Source organism: Ochotona princeps, chromosome X (genome assembly GCF_030435755.1).
Source record: "Ochotona princeps isolate mOchPri1 chromosome X, mOchPri1.hap1, whole genome shotgun sequence".
Lineage (NCBI taxonomy): Eukaryota > Metazoa > Chordata > Mammalia > Lagomorpha > Ochotonidae > Ochotona > Ochotona princeps.
This window is the reverse complement of record NC_080865.1, coordinates 27,487,589-27,506,957: the sequence shown is the minus strand read 5'-3', so window position 1 is coordinate 27,506,957 and position 19,369 is coordinate 27,487,589. Positions and strand designations below refer to the sequence as shown.

Genomic DNA, 19,369 nt, shown 5'->3' with positions numbered 1-19,369 from the left:
GTATAACACTGGACATATTTCAATTTTGTCAGTTGACTTAATGATGTTCTTTATGGTATTTTTAAAAAGGATTTATTTATTTTTATTTGAAAGGCAGATTGACAGAGAGATAAAGAGAGAGAGACATCTTCCACCCACTCATTCACTCCTCAGCTCCACAGTGGCTGGAGCTGTGCCAGTCCGAAACCTCGAGCTGGGAGTTTCCTCCAAGTCTTGCATGTGGGTGCAGGGGCTCAAGGAGTTTTTTTCCCCTCTTGAAGCTAATGAGCAGTCTGTGGGGGTGTCAGTTAAAGGTCATGGAAGTATCCTGTCCTTCATCACAACTGCCCCTAGATTTACTATCTACTGATGATTCCTACTGGAGCCAGTCTTCACTATGATGGCTGCAGTATGATCTTTTTCCAGTTGGCCACATTGACTGTCAGGCCTTGGTATTGTGCCATAAGCAAGAACCTTCGCTTCTCTTTCGTGTACCCATTTGTGTACCTACTGACCTAATCGGTATAGACTAATGAGTCTCCATTTTTCTGTTGGCTTATCATTCATTGATTTAGGGCCCAGATTTGGTGCTCAGATCTGGCCGGTGGGAGCCCCATCCAATAAGCTGCTCTGACCTGTGACATGTGCTCATCTCTTGACCGATCCCTCTCTTCCTGGCATCTCAAGATATTCCATGTTTATGTTGTATTCATCTTGCTAATCCCAGAAATCAGCTAGAGAAACACAGTTTTAAACCCTTGAGATAAATCTGATATACACAGTTGACTTTATTCAAGACTATCCTTCTGGTGATTTTGTTGAAACCATGTTAATCCAGAAGATGAGAAATTCTCAGATAACCCAAGTTCTGCAGTACAATAAGGCACAAAAAGCACCATTTAGAACACTACTTAGAAAATCACTAAAACTGAAAATGTTTGTTATATAAACTGTTTTGTGCCTTTGTTTATAAAAGTGGCTCATGGATTATTTAGTTCACACATGGTTAATTTACATACAATTTTGGACCATGAAAGTACAACGTGTATAGCATTTACAAGCTATGTTAGATTGCACAAGTAACAACCTTGTTTTATCCTTTTTAGTATCTATGCCATTTACCATGTGACTTTGTGCTCGCTTCGGCAGCGCATATACCATGTGACTTTAAAGATGTTGCTATCAAAAGGCATGCTATGTGTTCCCATCTATTCGGTCTAAGTTCAGCTATGTGACTTGCTTTGGCCACTGGTAGGCAAAGCACAGGAGAGGCATGTAAAAGTATGTTCACAGTTGAGTTTGCTATTTTATACCTCTTCCATTCCCATGAGAAGAATATGTGTGTTAACCTAGGAGGTAAACAATAGGTAGGAAAGAGCCAGTCATCTTTGCTCAGTCCTACTTGAATCATTTTTACCCTCAGACCTCCGAGTCCAGCTTAGAGCAGCTGACCTTCCCACAAAGCCCAGCAGAGATGAGCTAAACACTGTCAGTGTATAAGAAAAAAAAACACTTCGTTGTCATATACTACAAAGGTTTCATGATTATTTGTTATGATGTAAATTTGAACTAATATGTTAGTTAATACAATCTTCAAGTATCCCTCATTAGATTATTGGAATGGGGGTATCATGTTTCACACTTTTCACATGTGGAAGTGAGAGTCACACAAGTGAGATGATGTTATAGTCATATAGTAGTAGGACTCTTAGTCAAGCTGCCTTACAGAGTGGAGTTTAAGGGTGTTCCTGTGGAAGTGACATGCTCCATCCAGGGCCCTGTTACAAATGACTGCTGAACTGCACTTCCAAATGGAATGTCTGAAATTTCAGCTGCCTAATCTTACTGCTTGGAAATCATCAAACTTGGGGCAGAGACCAGAGTGAGTAGGAGCTAAGCTCTTCTCACTGTAAGTGTTCCCAGTAGTAGCCAATTTGTTTTCCATTCTTGAAGTTTAGTGTGTTGTGTAAGTTCAACTCACAACTTAAACAAATTAAATGCATATATGTGTTCCTTTGACATCAGAACTACCCACTTCATTTTAAAACAACCACCACCACACACAAGAAGAACTACTGAGTTGTAATTATGGCCTCAAGTTGGACAGAACATCATTGATAGTATTTCTTGATGTCTTCCCTGAGGAATAAAGCATTACAAAGAAATATAAGTTCTTCTTTGCGGTGCTATTAAGTAACTCAGATTTTCTTTAACTTAGGAAACATGAATAATCACTTGAGTTCAGAACTGGCAAATTGGCCATATCATAATAATCACTGGGGCTTTTAATAAATTACAGATTCCTAGACCATACTATGGACCTAGTCAGTTATAATGTCTTGGTGAGGAAGCTGGATTTTTTTTTAACAGTCAGAGAGAGAGGAAGAGAGAGAGGAAGAGAGACAATCTTGCATCCACTGATTCACTTCCCAAATGCCCTCAACAGCCAAAGTTGAGAGCTTAGAGCTCCCTCTGGGTTTCCCACATGGGTATCAGGGGCCCAAAGCACTTGGGCCACCTTCTGCTGCTTTCCCAGGCACATTAGCAGGGAGCTGGATCAGACGTGAAGTAGCTGGAACTTGAATTGGTACCTATACGGAATGCTGGTGTCATAGGTGGAGACTTAGTGTGCTGTACCATACTACTGGCCCTAGAATCTGGAGTTTTAATTTTTAACAAACAATCAGGTGATTTTTAGGCTTGGCCAAGTGTATATTTAACTAGGCAAAGAAGAATTGTAAATTGTGATTTAATCAATAGTGAGGACAGGCATTTGGTGTGATGGTTAAGACACTGTTTGGAAGGCTGCATCTGATGTTGGAGTGTGTGGGTTCGAATCCTGGATCTGCTTCTAGTTCTAACTTGCCACTAATGTTCTCCCTGGGAGACAGCAGGTGATGGTTCGAGTACTTGGATCCTGACACCCACATGGGAGGCCCAGATGGAGCTGCCAGCTCCTGGCTCCGCCTGGCCAGCCCCAGCTGTTGTGGGTATTTGAGGAGTGAAGCAGCAAACAGACAATGTCTAGTGCTATCTCTATCTCCTTTCAAACATGAATAAATAATAACGTAACAATAGTGAGTTTTAGTTTGATGCTTTATTTAAAAAAAAACTGACTTACTTATTTTTATTAGAAAGGCAGATTTACAGAGAGAAGGAGAGACAGAAAGATTTTCAATCCCCTGTTTCACTCCCCAAGTAGCCACAACAGCCAGAGCTGAACTGATTCAAAGCTAGGAACCAGGAGCTTCTTCTGAATCTCCCAAGTGAGCATCTTAAACACTGCACCAAATATCCTCTTCCAAGTAAAACAATCTCTTTTTATTTAAGCAGTATTTGGAATATGTAGTAAATGTCTACAATATACAATTCAAAGGGATCAAAAGAATAATGGTTGAAAAATAAACATTTCCCAATGAAGAGCTGTTGTACAAAATATATGAAGAACTCTTAAAACTCAAAAATAAGAAAATGAACCAGTTAGAGCTAGCATTGTGGTGCAATGAGTTAAGCCACTGGCTGCAATGCCATATAGGAACATTGGCTCGAGTCCTGGCTACTCCAGCTCCTTGCTGATGTGCTCAGGGAAGCAACAGAAAATGGTAAAAGTACTTGGAACTCTACCCCTGCATGGGAGACCCTGATGGAGTTCCTGCTTCCTGGCTTCTGCCTTGCCTAGCCCTGGCTGTTGCAGCAGCCATTTAAGGGGTGAACCAGTAGATAAAAGATTTCTTTATCTGTGTTTTTCCCTCTCTCTCTCTGTAACTCTTTCAAATAAATAAATATTTGAAAAGAAAAGAAACCAATTTAAAAATGAGCAAAGAACCAAAAGGGACATTTTACTAAAGATATATAGGGGTGAGTGCTGTTTCACAGCAGGTTAAGTTGCTGCTTGTGATGCCCACATCCCAGTTTGAGTGCCAGCTTGAGTCCTGCTAGCTCTGCTTCTGATCCAGCTTCCTGCTAATGCTTGTGGAAGCAATGGATAATGGTGTAGGTGGTTGGGCCTCTGCTACCCTGGCTTCAACCTGGCTCAGCCCTGGCTGTTCTGGGCAGTTGGGGAGTCCACCTGCAGACAGAAGACCTCTCTGTTTCTCTTTCTCTCTCCCTTTCACATAGATAAAATATGAAAATAGATTTTAAAATAAGCATTAAAAGAAGGAGACGTAAGTATGATAAGTAAGCACCTGAAAAGATGCTAAATATCCTATGTCATCAGGGAATTGTAAATGAAAACAAGTAGATACCACTTCACATCTAGCAGAGTGTCCAAAACCAAAATAGTGGCTATAAATGCTGGCAAGGTTATGGAACAGGTGGAACTTTCTCCATTCATTTTGGGTGAGAGTATACAGATACTTTGGAAAACAGTTTGGCAGTTTCTTCCAAAATGAGATATGCTAGTTCTGTACTATTCAGCAATAACACTTTTTTTGGCATTTACCCATATACACTGAAAATTCGTGTCTACACCAAAACTTATGCTAGGATGTATACAGAAGCTTTATTCATAATTTCCAAACCTGGAAGTAACCAAGATATATCCTTCAGTAGGTGAATCGACAAGTGAACTGTGGTAAACCCAGATAGTGGAACATTATCAGTAACATTATCATTGTTGAAAATGGGATGAGTTAACAGGCCATGAGAAGACATGGAGCAGTCTTAATTGTATATTATTAAGTGAAAGAAGCCTGTATAAAAGGCTCCCCATTGTTTGATTGCATTCCAGACACTATGTGATTCCAACATGACATTCTAGAAAAGACAAAACTGTAGAGATGGTAAGATAAATGTTGGGTGCTAGAGAGGAGGCAGGGATAAACAGGCTGAGTACAGAAAGTTTTCGGGGTGGTCAAACTACTCTGTATGATTCTATAATAGTGGAGCTATGCCATTATACTTTGGCAGAGCCCCATAAGAAATTACAGCATTGGGCCCGGCGGCGTGGCCTAGCGGCTAAAGTCCTCGCCTTGAAAGCCCCGGGATCCCATATGGGCGCCGGTTCTAATCCCGGCAGCTCCACTTCCCATCCAGCTCCCTGCTTGTGGCCTGGGAAAGCAGTTGAGGACGGCCCAATGCATTGGGACACTGCACCCACTTGGGAGACCCGGAGGAGGTTCCAGGTTCCCGGCTTCGGATCGGTGCGCATCGGCCCGTTGCGGCTCACTTGGGGAGTGAATCATCGGACGGAAGATCTTCCTCTCTGTCTCTCCTCCTCTGTGTATATCTGGCTGTAATAAAATGAATAAATCTTTAAAAAAAAAAAAGAAAGAAATTACAGCATTAAGGGAGGACACTAACATAAACTGTGGATTGGATTGATAATATCTGTGTCAGTTTAATAGTTAGAACACCTGTATGGTTGTAGTGGCAGATGTTGATAGTGGGTAAGTCTTGGTAGTAGGGAGGAGGGGATATGTGAGAACACCCTGGATATTCTCAGCTTTGCTGTAAACTTTCCCCCTTCCCTCTACCGTGCCATAGGAAAATGGAAAGAGAAGGGGGATAGAAGAAAAGCAAAAGAGAGTATAAAAGAGAGGGAGAAGATACATGTGGCATGCAGCACTGACAGGCTTTGAGATGTTCTGAAGTTGAATAAACAAATCCTATTTGACATGGGAACACAGAATGCTATAGTAGACTGTAGGAAATGATTTTCATACACTTTGTCACACTGAGATACAGCATTCTGTGAGATTTGCTTTGCTGGAGCTGTGACCTGATCACAGGGAAAATTCATGAAGTGTCAAGGCAAGTATTGGAAGACTAAGCCAGGGTGAGCCCACAGGCATTGCACCCTCAGCTTCTGCAGGCTCTGCACCACACAGCCACGGGTTCCTCACTTCAGTTAAGTGCAGCTGGGGAGACATGGCTAAGACCCAGGACCTGAAGGGGTACAGATAAAGGAGTTTGCTAATTTGTATTAGGTCATTAATTTTGCAGTTAATTGATGTTCTTCTTCCTCTAGGTTATCGTAGCGTGGCTGAGTTTCCCCAGCTTGTTCTGAGTCAGTGTAGTTGAGCGTTGCAGTCAGTTTTCCTAAATTAGCCAGCCAGCTCATTAACATGGTTGGAAGTTTGAAGGATGTTGTGCACTCAGAGTAATAAAAAAAAAAAAAACCCTTTCATCTTGGGAAACGACTGGGCATGTTAATTCAGAGTGAAGCCACCAGAAGCAGAGCCAGCTGAATGAATGCATACTAGCACACAGACACCAAGGCCTGGCGCCTTTTCCAGTACAACTGCCACCCGCACAGCCTTGTGGGGCTGCCCTTTTGAGGTGCAAAGAGTTGGTTATCCTTTCCATTTTTGGCCTTTATTGGCTTGAATATTCAAAAACTAATGTATGTGAAATTGTCCATTCAACCTGGATAGAATAAAATTTTACTTCTCCATGTGCCCAGACATGTGACATAGCCGATTCATCTATCTTGTTCAGAATGAATGGCCAACTTCTCCCATGTGTCTTTAGTGTTGAATGGAACAAATGCTACTAGGGCTCTGCCCATTTTTGCATGACATTCACTACTCCATATGCTCAGACTCTGACCGCAAGCACCTGGAACTCTGTGTGAGGGTATACTCAGGCCACATCTACAAGGGTGGCCTGCATGTGTCAATAAGTGTCAGGGAATAAATCTTCCAGGACTGTCTGTATTTAGTGAGAGAGTCATAGAGGGAGAGGGAAAGGAAGAGGGACCCATTCTGCACAGCCACCTTCTCTTGCTGCATATGCCTGCCTCTGAAGCCCTTTCAATTTTCCTCACTGCTGCTTCCCTGGCTTAGTTCCCAGATAAACCCCTTACACTCCAATTTTCTTTTTGGCAATGCATCTGTGGAAACGCAAGCTAAGACGCAGCCAATGTAACAACTACAGACCTAGGCAGTCCTATGGCAAGGGGAACAGCTACACCTCTCCATAAGGGAGATGCACCCAGGGAAGGAGATAAGGGATGGCATTTGGGTCGCATGCATGGTTTGCACAGCGTATAGCATGGATCTCAATAGGAGGGGTGATTCCCTTCCAGGAACTATTTGGCAATATCTCCAGACACTTGTGGTTGTCAAACAGGGGAGGAGTGTGACCAGCATCTAGGGCTAAGGCCCACATGGCTTTTCCCATTCAGCTTCTACACAGTTGCTATGCCTGTACCTTGGTTCTCCAGTTCTGAGCCATGGTGCCTCTCAGGGCCCAGCAGACAACAGAGCTGACTTCTCTCAGAGGAGCACGAAGGATGTCCCTCAGTGCTGCTGTGATATGAAGACCAGTCTCTGGGAAAAATCATTCTGCGCCTGGCAGCGGGTAGAGGCAATGTATACCATACCTAACCCTCAAAGAGATTTGAAAGATAGTCCAGCAATGCGCTTGGTGCAGTGGCTCAGTTGGTTAAAACCTTTCCTCAGAAACTAAGATACCATATGGATGCTGGTTCATGTCCCAGCTGCTCCACTTCCCATCCAGCTCCCTGCTTGTGTCCTAGGAAAACAGTAGAACATGCCCCAAAGCTTTGGGACCCTGAATCCATGTGGGAGACCTGGAAGAAGCTCCTAGTTCTTGGCTTGGGATCACCTTTAGTAAAACCATTGCAGCCACTTGGGGGAGTGAACCAGCAGATGCAAGATTTTTCCCTTTGTCTCTCCTTCTCTCTATAAATGTGATTTGCCTTTCTAATAAAAAAATGAATGATTCTTAAAAAGTAAAAGTATTTCAGGGCCTGGTGCAATGGCTCATTGGCTAAATTTTCAACTTGCATATGCCAGGATCCCATGTGGTTACCGGTTTGTGTCCCAGCTGTTCCACTTCCCATCCAGCTCCCTGCTTGTGGCCTGGGAAAGCAGCTGAGGACGGCCCAAAGCCTTGGGACCCTGCACCTGCATGGGAGACCTGGAAGAAGCTCCTGGCTCCCAGGTTTTGGATCAGCTCAGCATTGGCTGTTTCGGTACATTGGGGAGTGAACCAGCAGATGGAAGATCTATTTCTCTGTATGTCCTTCTCTCTTTAAATCTGCTGTTCCAATATTTTTTTAAAAATCTATATAAAAAGATATTCCAGAAATATGTTTATGGTCCAAAACAAGTGGTATACTGATATTAAAACCATTCTTACCTGTGTCTAAATTAGGGTCTGCTTTGAGAAACAATAAAACAAAGATTTCTGAATCCAACCCAGTACTGTGCTATCTATCCCAGTCTGTGATATTAATAATTCCTACTGGGACGGTGATTGTAATAGCACTCCAGAACGCAGCCATGGCACTGTTGTCTGGGATTCTTCTCCTTACTGATCATGGCTATAACCATGGTCTGATCAGAGTGAGCAGAAAAAAAAAATTTTGAAACACCTGTCCTAAAAGGCTGGCACCGGTCACAGGAGCAGTTCCGGGAAAAAGATACCCTATCCGTCATCGCTCAGTCCCTTAAAGTTAACCGCCATCACTGCGGGCCTGGTTCTGATGCTGGCCAACAGCAAATCATGATTGCAAAAGCCATTTCAGGTCTCACCGTGCTGAGCTACAACCCACAGCCAGCGCAACAGCACAGCACATAGCGCTGCGAACCTGAATATGGCAGCCATCTCCTGGACAGGGAGACAGGGAGGGTTATTTACCTGTGAGAGCTCCCGTGCCGGGTCCGACTCTGAGAAGCCATGGAAAGCAGGCAAGGGAGGACCCCAGGAAAAAATTTTTTTAAGACTTATTCATTTTTTCTCAATGTCCCCCTTTACCTCAGATACGTGATGGAAACAATATGGACATAATAGCATTGCCCACTTTCCTATCCCCCTAAACCTTTTTTTTCCTTCTTTTTCCTTTAACTGTAATAAACTATGTAAAGATTGTCAACAACAATACAATAAAAAATTTAAAAAAAAATAAAAATAAAAAAAAAAAAAAAAAATATAAAAAAAAAGACTTATTCATTTTTTATGACACCCATCGGTTCATGTGGAAGACAGGGCTGGAAACAGAACTGACCCATCAACTGAAACGACCAGCATGTGCATAAGCTGATTGGGGCGACGGACTGTGCCGGACCCTGTACTGGCGAGCACACACGGGATTCAGGTCTGGGATCACCTCAGACGAACTTTCTTTGGAAATCCCTCTAACTGAACTGCTAATCTCAGAACCCCAACCATGAAGGGACTTTGTCCAGTAGATTCTGAATAGATTTCATCACGATTGGAATGACTAGATTGGTAGCAATTCAGAACTGTTGAACCATCAAAACTGCTTAAGCAGGACCCTCGGAGCGTGCCTCACATTGGGGACCTGGGATGGGAGGGAGGCTGGGTTGGGCTTTTCCTTTTAAATCTCCCCAGACCCCAGATACGGGGGGAAAATGATGATATTAGTGTAAAAACAGTGGTATTACCCACTTCCCTGTAAAAAAAAAAAAAGATTTATTCATTTTTATCGGAAAGGCAGATTTACAGAGAGAAGGAGAGACAGAAAGAAGATCTTCCATCCTCTGGTTAACTCCCCAAGTGCTTGCAGCAGTCAGAGCTGAGCTGATCCAAACTAAGTCAGGAGCGAGGAACATCCTCTGGGTCTCCCACAGGGGTGCAGGGACCTCAGGCTTTGGCCCATGCTCAACTACTTTCCCAGGCTACAAGCAGAGAGCTAGATGGGAAATAAAACACCTAGGACATGAACGGGTGCCCACATGGGATTCTGGCATGTCTGAGTGGAGGACTGAACCACTAGGCTATCGCACCAAACCCACCCCCACAATGTAAATGCCAATACCAGGGCCATGCTGACCAGGATGCGAATGTTGCCACCTGATGGCAGCGCCAATCCAATTCTGGTGAGAGGTGTGGAAAAGAAATAGAAACTGAAAGAGGCCCAAGAGTAACAGTGCCAACTCTCACGGTGTATTCAGTAACAATAATCACGTGCAAAGGGTGTACACAGCAAAACTGTGTTCTAACCATAGTCACCGATATATTCAGAGACTTTGTGTGCTTTGTCATGCAAGGTTTTTTTTTTAACACATATTTTTATTTGAAGGTCAGATTTACAGAGCGTAGAGAAAGATTTTCTGTTTGCTGTTTGACTCCCCAAGTAGCCGCAGCGGCTGCTATGGCTAGAGCTAAGCCGATCCAAGCCAGGAGTCCAGAGCCTCCTCCAGGTCTCCCATGCAGGTGCAGGGTCCCAAGGCTTTGGTCCATCCTCAACTGCGTTCCCAAGCCACAAGCAGGGAGCTGGATGGGAAGTGGAACAGCTAGGATATGAAGCAGCGTCCATATGGTATCATAATGCTTGCAGTTGGTGGGTTAGCCAATAGAGCCATTATGCCATCATGGGCCGTTCATCATGTCAGTTTTCAAGAATATATGTAAAGTAAAGCTACTGCCACCCCACCTCACTGCCCAGTCTTGTACCCTAGGGGAAGTGCAGCAACGTGAGCCGAAGTTTGTCAGGGGAGCCTGGTGCCCCCAAGGCCGAAGGCCGGAAGCCAGGGCAAGATTTGAACAAAGTACGAATGCACATTCAAACATCTTTGTGTTCCTGCCACGATTGACTCGAGATTCAGGTAGTGGTCCCTGTAGGAATGAGTTTCCGAAACTTGAGAATTTCAATCAGTGCTTCTTCCACGCTTGCTTCCCAGGGAAGGGTGGTGGGGTTGGGTTGAATTAAGGCTCCTGGGCGCCTAGCCATGCGCCCGCCCGCCCTCTTGCCCGCTGGCGTTGCCATGTTACCTGAAAGACCGCCAGTACTCGCGTGGTGTCGCCCGACTCAGCAACGTGTGTGGCTTTTCTTCTCTTGCAGGCTGCCGGTTGCTCTCCACCATGCAGCAGTCTCTAGAGGAAGCTCCGGAGTGGGCCGAGGCCATGATGGAATCGGACCAGCACAGTGCCCCCAGAAGGCCCGCCTCGCCCAGCACGCCACGCTCGCTGTGTCAGAAGCTGTACGACCTCTATGTGGAGGAGTGCGCTCAGCAGCCCGAGCTGCCCGGGGTCCTTCCTGGCGACCACCTGTTGGAGAAGCTGGTCAAGAAGGAGGCGCTGGCGCACTTGGTGGTCAACCTGCACCACGGTGACGGGGGCTACTCGCTGGTGCTCAACGACCTGCAGACGCCACTGGTCCAGACGGTGCAGGTGCCCTACGAGCAGGCGGAGCTGCTGCACTACCTGGAGGCTGAGGAGCTGCCTCCCGCCTTGATGCACGTGCTGGAAGGCGCACACATGGACATTTTCCACGATGACTGCGTCATCACTGAGATCCGCGACTACAGGGAGAGCTGCGAAACTCCCCCCACATACCAGAGCAGGCACATCCTCTTGCAGCCTACTACGCAGACCCTAGCCCAGAGGTACGCTATGCCGGCTGTAAATGAGCTGCAGGAGCTGGCTGCCAGGCCCCCTGCTCACCCTCCTTCCCCCACCGACCAGGGGACGCTGCCTGGGGACTCAGCAGTGACAGGCAGTGGCAGTGGCAGTGGCGGTGGAGAGGCAGCTCCCAACCCCAGCCCACAGAGCTTGGGAGTAGCCAGTGGTGTAGACACCTACCAAGAGAGCGCCCCTGGCGAGCTGGCTGGCCCTGGCCTGGCGGACCTGCCAGAGCTGGCTCCTGGGCAAGACCAACTCAGCATGGAGGACCTAGACCTCAGCATGTGGCCTGCTCTGGAGGAGGGAATTGACGGTGTGCTGGCAGCTGTTGCTGATGGGTCCTGGGACATCATGCAGCTGCTGAACAATCCCATTCTAGCTGACATCATCCCCCAGTGCGAGATACTCCTAAGCGGCAATGAGGTGTGGCCCCCTCCCCTGCCTGTAGACCTCGAAGACCCTGATATCCACATGATCCTGGAGGAATTTGAGGTGGATGCCAGCGAAGCGTGTCGTCGGCAGCAGGGCCCGGGCCCTGAGAGAGAGGCCCATGCGGCAAGAGAGCCCCTCAGCGTCAGTGGTTCTGCGCCTCACTCCCCATGCTCTTCAAGGGAGACACTAGAACATGATGTGGCCGGCCAGGCTCAGCCTGCAACGTCGGGGCAGGCAGTGAAGCGCAAGGGTGGCCAGGTCAGTCCGGCCCATGGCCCCAGAAAGCGGCCCTTCCGTGTCATTCGTCCTCCCCGCTGGGTGGACAGCTTTGTGCTGCTGGAGCCTCCTGCCTGCCACCTACCTGTGGCCCCCGTGGCGCCCCCTGACTCTCAGGCTAGTCCCATGCTGGATCCTTCCGTGGGTCAGGAGCTGGCTCCTGCTGCTCCAGCTGCCACTTGTGCTCCAGCATCAGCTGGCTGTCTTCCTGCTCCTACTCATGCCCGAGCTCCTGCTTGTGGCCAAGGCAAAGGTTGTGACCGTGAGTCTACCCGTGGCCGTACCTCTACCCGTCACCGTGCCTCTACCCATGGCCGTGCCCCTAGCCGCAGCCGCAGCCGCAGCCGCAGCCATAGCCGTGGTGTTCCTGGCTTTATCCATATTCCTGGCCCTGCACCTTCACGTCCTCCTGGCCCTTTACCTCCCCGTGCACGAATCTCTGTGCAGGTCCAGACATCTGACTGTGTGCCTATGCTTACACCTGGCCCTGTACGTAGAAGGGCCCCTGCACCTGACCCCATACCTGGAAGGGCCCCTGCGCCTGACCCCGTGACTGAAAGGGCCCCTGCACCTGACCCTGTTCCTGCAAGGGCCCCTGCACCTGATCCCGTGTCTCGAAAGGCCCCTGTGCCTGACCCCGTGCCTTCAAGGGCCCCTGCATCTGACCCCGTGCCTCGAATGGCCCCTGTGCCTGGCCCCGTGCCTCAAAGGGCCCCTGTGCCTGGCCCCGTGCCTGCAAGGGCCTCTGTGCCTGGTCCCGTGCTTGCAAGGGCCCCTGCGCCTGGCTCCATGCCTGGAAGAGCCGCTGTGCCTGGTCCCGTGCTTGCAAGGGCCCCTGCGCCTAGCTCCATGCCTGGAAGAGCCGCTGTGCCTGGTCCCGTGCCTGCAAGGGCCCCTGTGCCTGGCCCCGTGCCTGCAAGGGCCCCTGTGCCTGGCCCCATGCCTGCAAGGGCCCCTGTGCCTGGCCCCATGCCTGGAAGAGCCCCTGCACCTGGCTTCATCCCTGCAAGGATCCCTGCACCTGACCCTGTGCCTGGCTCCGTGCCTTCAAGGATCCCTGCGACTGTTCCTGTGCCTTCAAGGATATCTGTGACTGACCCCAAGCCTGCAAGGGCCCCTGCGCCTGGCCCTGTGCCTCGAAGGGTCCCTGCGTCTGGTCCCATGCCTCGAAGGGCCCCTGTGCCTGGCCCTGTGCCTGCAAGGGCCCCTGTGCCTGGCCCTGTGCCTGGCCCTGTGCCTGGCCCTGTGCCTGGAAGGGCCCTTGTGCCTGGCCCCGTGCCTGCAAGGGCCTCTGCGACTAGCCCCGTGCCTCCAAGGGCCCCTGTGCCTGGCCCCGTACCTGAAAGGGCCCCTGCACCTGACCCCGTGCCTCGAAGGGCCCCTGTGCCTGACCCCGTACCTGCAAGGGCCCCTGCACCTGACCCTGTGCCTCGACGGGCCCCTGTGCCTGACCCCATGCTTGGAAAGGCCCCTGCGCCTGACCCCGTGCCTTCAAGGGCCCCTGCACCTGGCCCCATGCCTTCAAGGATCCCTGCGACTGACCCCGTGCCTGCAAAGGCCCCTGCGTCCGGCCCCATGCCTCGAAGTGCCCCTGTGCCTGACCCCGTGCTTGGAAAGGTCCCTGCGCCTGACCCCGTGCCTTCAAGGGCCCCTGCAACTGACCCCTTGCCTAGAAGGGCCCTTGCACCTGGGCCTGTTCCTGTCCGTGCCTCTGACATTGTGCCTGTCTGTATTTTTGACCATTTGCCTCTCCGGGCCACTTCACCTGTCAATGTAATTGCCTGCACTACTGGCCACATGCCTGCCTGTGCACCTGGCCATGTGCCTGTTCGTGCTCCTGGCACTGTACCTGTCCATACTGTTGGCCATGTGGCTATACAGGACCCTGCACCTGTCCTTGTGCCTGCCCATGCACCTGGTCCTGTGCCTGATTGTACTCTTGGCCCTGTAACTGCCCATGCTCCTGGGCCTGTGCATGTCATTACTCCTGGCTCTGTGGTTGTACAGGCCCCTAAACGTGGACCTGTTCCTGCCTCTTTACCTGGCCCTGTGCCTGCCTGTGTACATGGCACTGTGCCTGTGCGTCTACCTGGCACTGTGCCTGTCATTACTCCTGACCCTGTGGCTGTCCGGGCCCTTGTACATGGCCCTGTGCCTGCCCGTGTACCTGGCTCTGTGCCTATTCTGGCCTCTGAAATTGTGCCTATCTGTCACCCAGGCACTATGCCTGTTCCTATTCGGGCCTCTGAAATTGTGCCTATCTGTACCCCGGGCACTGTGCCTATCCGGGCCTCTGAAATTGTGCCTATCTGTATTCCTGGCCATGTACCTGTCCGGGCCTCTGAAATACTGCCTGTCTGTACTCCAGGCACTGTGCCTGTCCGGGCACCTGCATCTGGCCCTGTGCATTCCAGTGCACCTGGCCTCATGCCTGCCCTTGCGCCTGGCCCCATGCCTGCCCGCATGCCTGGCCCAGTGCTTGTTCGTGCTTCTGACATTGTGCCAGTCTGTATTCCAGGCACTGTGCCTGTCCAGGCCCATGGTTCTCTGCCTGCCCAGACCTCTGAACATGGCCAAGTGGCTCATCGGACCTCTGAACCTGTCCAGGTGCCTGTCTGTGCTCCTGGCCCTGTTCCTGCCCATGCCCCTGTTCCTACCTCTGCCCCTAGCCCTGCCTGTGCCCTGGACCCGGTGCCCAGCCATGCCCCAGCTCCTGCCCAAGCCCCCACACCCATCACTGTGACTGCCCCTACCCCTGTCCTTCCTGCTCCCGTTTCTGCTTCTGCTCCCATGGTTTTGGGGCACAAAGTACACAGGAAGCCTGCGGGTCGCCTGTCATCGGCCAGAGTTCGTCCAGCTGCTCCTAGCACAGCCAGCTCTACCCAGAGAACTGTGGCCTCCCAGGTCTTGGTCTCCTCCACCGACGCCAGCAACTCCGTGAGCCTGCTGAGCCTGGGCCCAGGGATGCAGGTAGTAGTGAGGGACTCACTCCCCAAAGACTTGTCTGGGGCAGACATCCAGGGCAGTGACCATCTGCCCCCTGCAGGGCAGCTGCCCAGGGCACAGTCTGAGGTGCAGGAGTCACCTCCGCAGGCCGAGGCAAGCATCCAGTTGGTCTTAAACAATCCCGGCACTGTCCTGCAGCTGCAGTGTGGCTCAGTCTTTGTCAATTTTCAGCAGCTGCAGCAGCAGCTGCAGCCCCAGGTCTATAAGCTGATTTACCGGCCAGCTCAGCAACCCTCGAGCTCTCAGGCCCCAGGGGCCATGCCGCAGGGCTCAGCCCTGGGTGCAGGCCAGCAGGAATGGATCTTAGAGTCCCAGCATCCGCTGCTCATCAGCATTGAAGACGCCACAAATCATCCGCTCCCGCAAACAACCGAGGACTATCAGCCTGACTCTGCCCAAGAGACCCCTGAGCACAGCCCTCTCCAGCAGCAGTGCCAGCACCCATTGGCCTTGGCACAGTCCTGGTGCATGACAAGGCGGCAGCGCTTGTCATTGGCTGCCACTGCAGCTGAGGCTACTGCTGCAGCTCCGCCCACTGAGGCTCTGCCAGCTGCGGCTCCACCCACTGAGGCTCAGCCAGCTCGGGCTCAGCCTACTGAGACTCTGCCAGCTGCGGCTCCGCCCACTGAAGCACTACCAGCGGTGGCTCCGCCCACTGAGGCTCTACCAGCTGCTGCTCCGCCCACTGAGACTCTGCCAGCTGCGGCTCCACCCTCTGAGGCTCTACCAGTGGTGGCTCCACCCACTGAGGCTCTGCCAGCTGTGGCTCCGCCCACTGAGGCTCTACCAGCTGTGGTTCAGCCCACTGAGACTCTGCCAGATGTGGCTCCACCCACTGAGGCTCAGCCAGCTCTGGCTCAGCCCACTGAGACTCTGCCAGCTGCGGCTCTGCCCACTGAAACTCTGCCAGCTGCGGCTCTGCCCACTGAGGCTCTACCAGCTGCTGCTCCGCCCACTGAGACTCTGCCAGCTGCGGCTCCACCCGCTGAGGCTCTACCAGTGGTGGCTCCACCCACTGAGGCTCTGCCAGCTGTGGCTCCGCCCACTGAAGCTCTACCAGCTGTGGTTCAGCCCACTGAGACTCTGCCAGCTGCGGCTCTGCCCACTGAGACTCTGCCAGCTGCGGCTCCGCCCTCTGAGGCTCTACCAGCTGCTGCTCCGCCCACTGAGACTCTGCCAGCTGCTGCTCCACCCACTGAGACTCTACCAGCGGTGCCTCCGCCCACTGAGGCTCTACCAGCTGCGGCTCCGCCCACTGAGGCTCTACCAGCTGCGGCTCCGCCCACTGAGGCTCTGCCAGCTGAGGCTCCGCCCACTGAGGCTCTGCCAGCTGCGACTCCGCCCACTGAGACTCTACCAGCTGCTGCTCTGCCCTCTCCACAGAAGCAGCCCACAGACCAGTCCACAGGGAATGCCCAGGAGGGTGCCACAGCCACCCTGAAGCCCTGAGACTCTTGGAAGCACTCAGCAGCATTGCCTCAAACTAGTCCTGAGACTTCTCTGCCTTTCCTACCTGTGCTGTTAATGTGCCAGTAGTGGACATTTTGAGGTTCACCCCTGGTATAAACACAAGCTCAGGCCCTGACTTCTGTGTAGAACCAGGGAAGTGCTTTAGGAAACTAAGACTATTTGCCCTAAGTTGTTCTGTTGTGCTCATGTACTGACTGCTCTTATGAGTTTGTGTCTAAGCAACCCGAAGCGTCTAGTAACCTTTGAGGCGAAAATTGCAGTACCGAGATATAAGTGTGTGTGTCAAGCAGATGAGCTCTTTTATGAGATTTGTCACAGCACTCAGAAACATGAAATTGATCCTGCTAGCACTGTGAAGTCTGTGGTTCCCTGCTGTTAAGGCCAATCCCATGGTTGTGTGACAGGGACCAAGGTCTCTGCTTCTTGGAAATGGAACCTCTGGCCCCATTGAACACCAACTGCCCAGTCCATGTGCTGGCTGCAGGCCACTGCCTGTGTGCTTCCTGCTGCTCAGGTGCTGCGAACTGGAGTGCCTGGAAGGTGGCTGGTCCCTGTTTCAGCACCAAGTGACTGCACTTAGCCTAGTGTGCCCAGGCTGCCTGCCTTGCTGGCCCAGGTTGCAGAAGGACCCACTTGCCATGGATGTGCATGATGCCCACGGAAGGGAGCTGTGAACTGCGAGAAGCATCGTGCAGAGGGAGGCAGCTGGGGTTTAGTTTAGAAGGGTTGTATACAATGTGTGAAGTGTAATGTGTAAATAAAGTGAAAAGACTCCAAGAACTGAGGCTTGTGACTGCCACAGAGCCCACCAGGCCACTCCTGGCCCCCACCATGGAGCAGGTTGCTGTGGGAGCTTTCCTCACACTCAGCAGCCCGCAGAGCCAGCCCTGCTCTGCAAAGCCACAGAACCAGGAAAGTGAGTGAGACCATTTCTCAAAATTTTGTTTTTCTTCTTTTATTTGGGGAAATAAGGGGGAGAAGGGGAAAAGCCTCATCCAGCCTCCCATGGGGATGAGGAAGGCCATGCAATGTCATCCCAGGGTCCCCGATGTGGAGTATGCTCCAGGAATTCTGCTCAACTGGTTTCAGTAGTTCTGACATGGAATCGAAATTGCTGATCCAATGATGAGGAAATCTTTTCCAGGTCCAGTGGCTAACATAGTCCACATTCGTCTCCACTCGCCCAGATATGTGCTGCCAACACTGGGCTTGTGTAGTTGTCCAATTTGTTCTGCTCTCCTTTCTCTTCTCTAGTACCAGCAGGCTCCAGTAGTCTGCCATATCCTCTTTGTGCATCTGGGCATGCCATTTACTGCCTTGTCTGGGTCACTGAGAAGGCCCAGTTCTGACACATGCACTGTACAGTCAGACCACAAATCCTGCAATTCTCCCCATGGTTGGGGTTCTGAGTCCATTAGTTCAGTTGGAAGGATCCCCAAAGAAACCTTGTCTGAAGTGATCCCAGCCCTGATTCTTGTGTGTGCTTACCCAGTTTGGGGTCTGGTTCAGTCTGTCACTCATATCTGCCTGTGTACACACTGATAATTGCAATTGGTGGGTCAGTTGTATCTCCAATCTCGTCTAATCTATAAAGCAGTGGTGTTGCAGGCCAACCCAACCCTGCCCACTATACACGTGGCACTCATGCGCACCAGCAGGAGCTGCAGCCTAGTCAGAGTGACCCCCAATAGCCCCTACTAGGCCCACCCCTAGCCCTAGTTCTTGTGCTTGGTAGCATGTGTAGCAGACTGGTCCAGTCTGTCCCACATCCCATTCAGCTCTCGTACATGTTAGTGTGCATTTAAGGAGAGCTCAACCCAACTGACCCCCCATTCAGGCCGTACTCAGACCAATGGGTGCCCCTGCCTGTCTAACCAGGCCTGCCCCAAGCCCTTGCTCTCATGCTCACCAGTGGGTATTGCAACCCATCAGAGAGGTGCCCACAGTTTCCCTATGAGCCCACTCCCAGTCCCGGATCTAGCATTTTCCAGGTGATTCTGCCATCTAGTTTGACAGGATTTACCTCAGTCCTGGCACTTAGCAGATGCTGTGGCAAAGCCCAACCAGCCTGCACTTAGTCTGGCTCATGCATGCACCAGTGGGCACAGTAAATTAGCCCAGCTTAATTCTCCTCCTAACCCAGTTCACATGCAGGCCAACATGTGTTGTAGCTCTGCCCAGCCTAGTCTGCTCCCTTCCCAGTTCTTACGCTTGCCAGTGGGAGCAGTGGCCCAGCAGGAGAGCCCCCCCTGCAGCCCCCTACCTGGCTCCCTCCTCCAGATCTCACATGAGCTAATGGGTGCTGTAGCCAAGTCTGGCACGGTCTACCTTACCTTGGCATTTGCCAACGGGTACTGTAGCCTTGTCTGACCTGGCCTGCCCCTGGTTCCAGCTCAGGCTGTTGAGTGATGCAGCCTAGTGCAGCCCAGCCAGCCCCCAGTCCCAGCCCTAATGTGGACTTGCTGGTGTTGTGGCCTGACCCGGCCTGACCTGCACCCCATCCTGGTTCTCATATCTGCCAGTGGGTGCCAGGCACTGGCCCAGGGTGGCCTGCCCTCAGACCTGATCCACATATATGCCAGTGGGTACCGTAACCTGGCTTGGTCTGGGCTGCTCGAAGCCTTGGTTCTTGTATTCACTTGCAGGGACTGCATCCTGGCAGAGGAGTTCCTCAAGCTCCTCTATCAGGTCTCCTCCCAGTGGTAGATTTCGTGTACACTGGTGGGTCCTTGGCCCAGGCTGACTCGGTCTTGCTCCTGTCTTAGAAGGAATAGTGGTCTTGCCCAACCAGCCCACCCCCATCTAGTTCTTACTGTTGGGTGCTACAGCCTAGCCATACCTGGTCCATGCCCAGACCCAGCTTTCATAT

At 51.2% G+C, this 19,369-nt stretch overlaps 1 long non-coding RNA gene across 1 annotated transcript; it reads right to left on the bottom strand.

Annotated features, from left to right (window-relative positions):
- Positions 1-13,964: 13,964 nt before the first annotated feature.
- Positions 13,965-14,443, bottom strand: LOC131478537 (uncharacterized). The gene is made up of 3 exons (XR_009244541.1): positions 14,354-14,443; positions 14,192-14,251; positions 13,965-14,065 (listed from the first exon to the last, which is right to left on the bottom strand). It is a non-coding gene; the product is annotated as an uncharacterized LOC131478537 (long non-coding RNA).
- Positions 14,444-19,369: the final 4,926 nt, after the last annotated feature.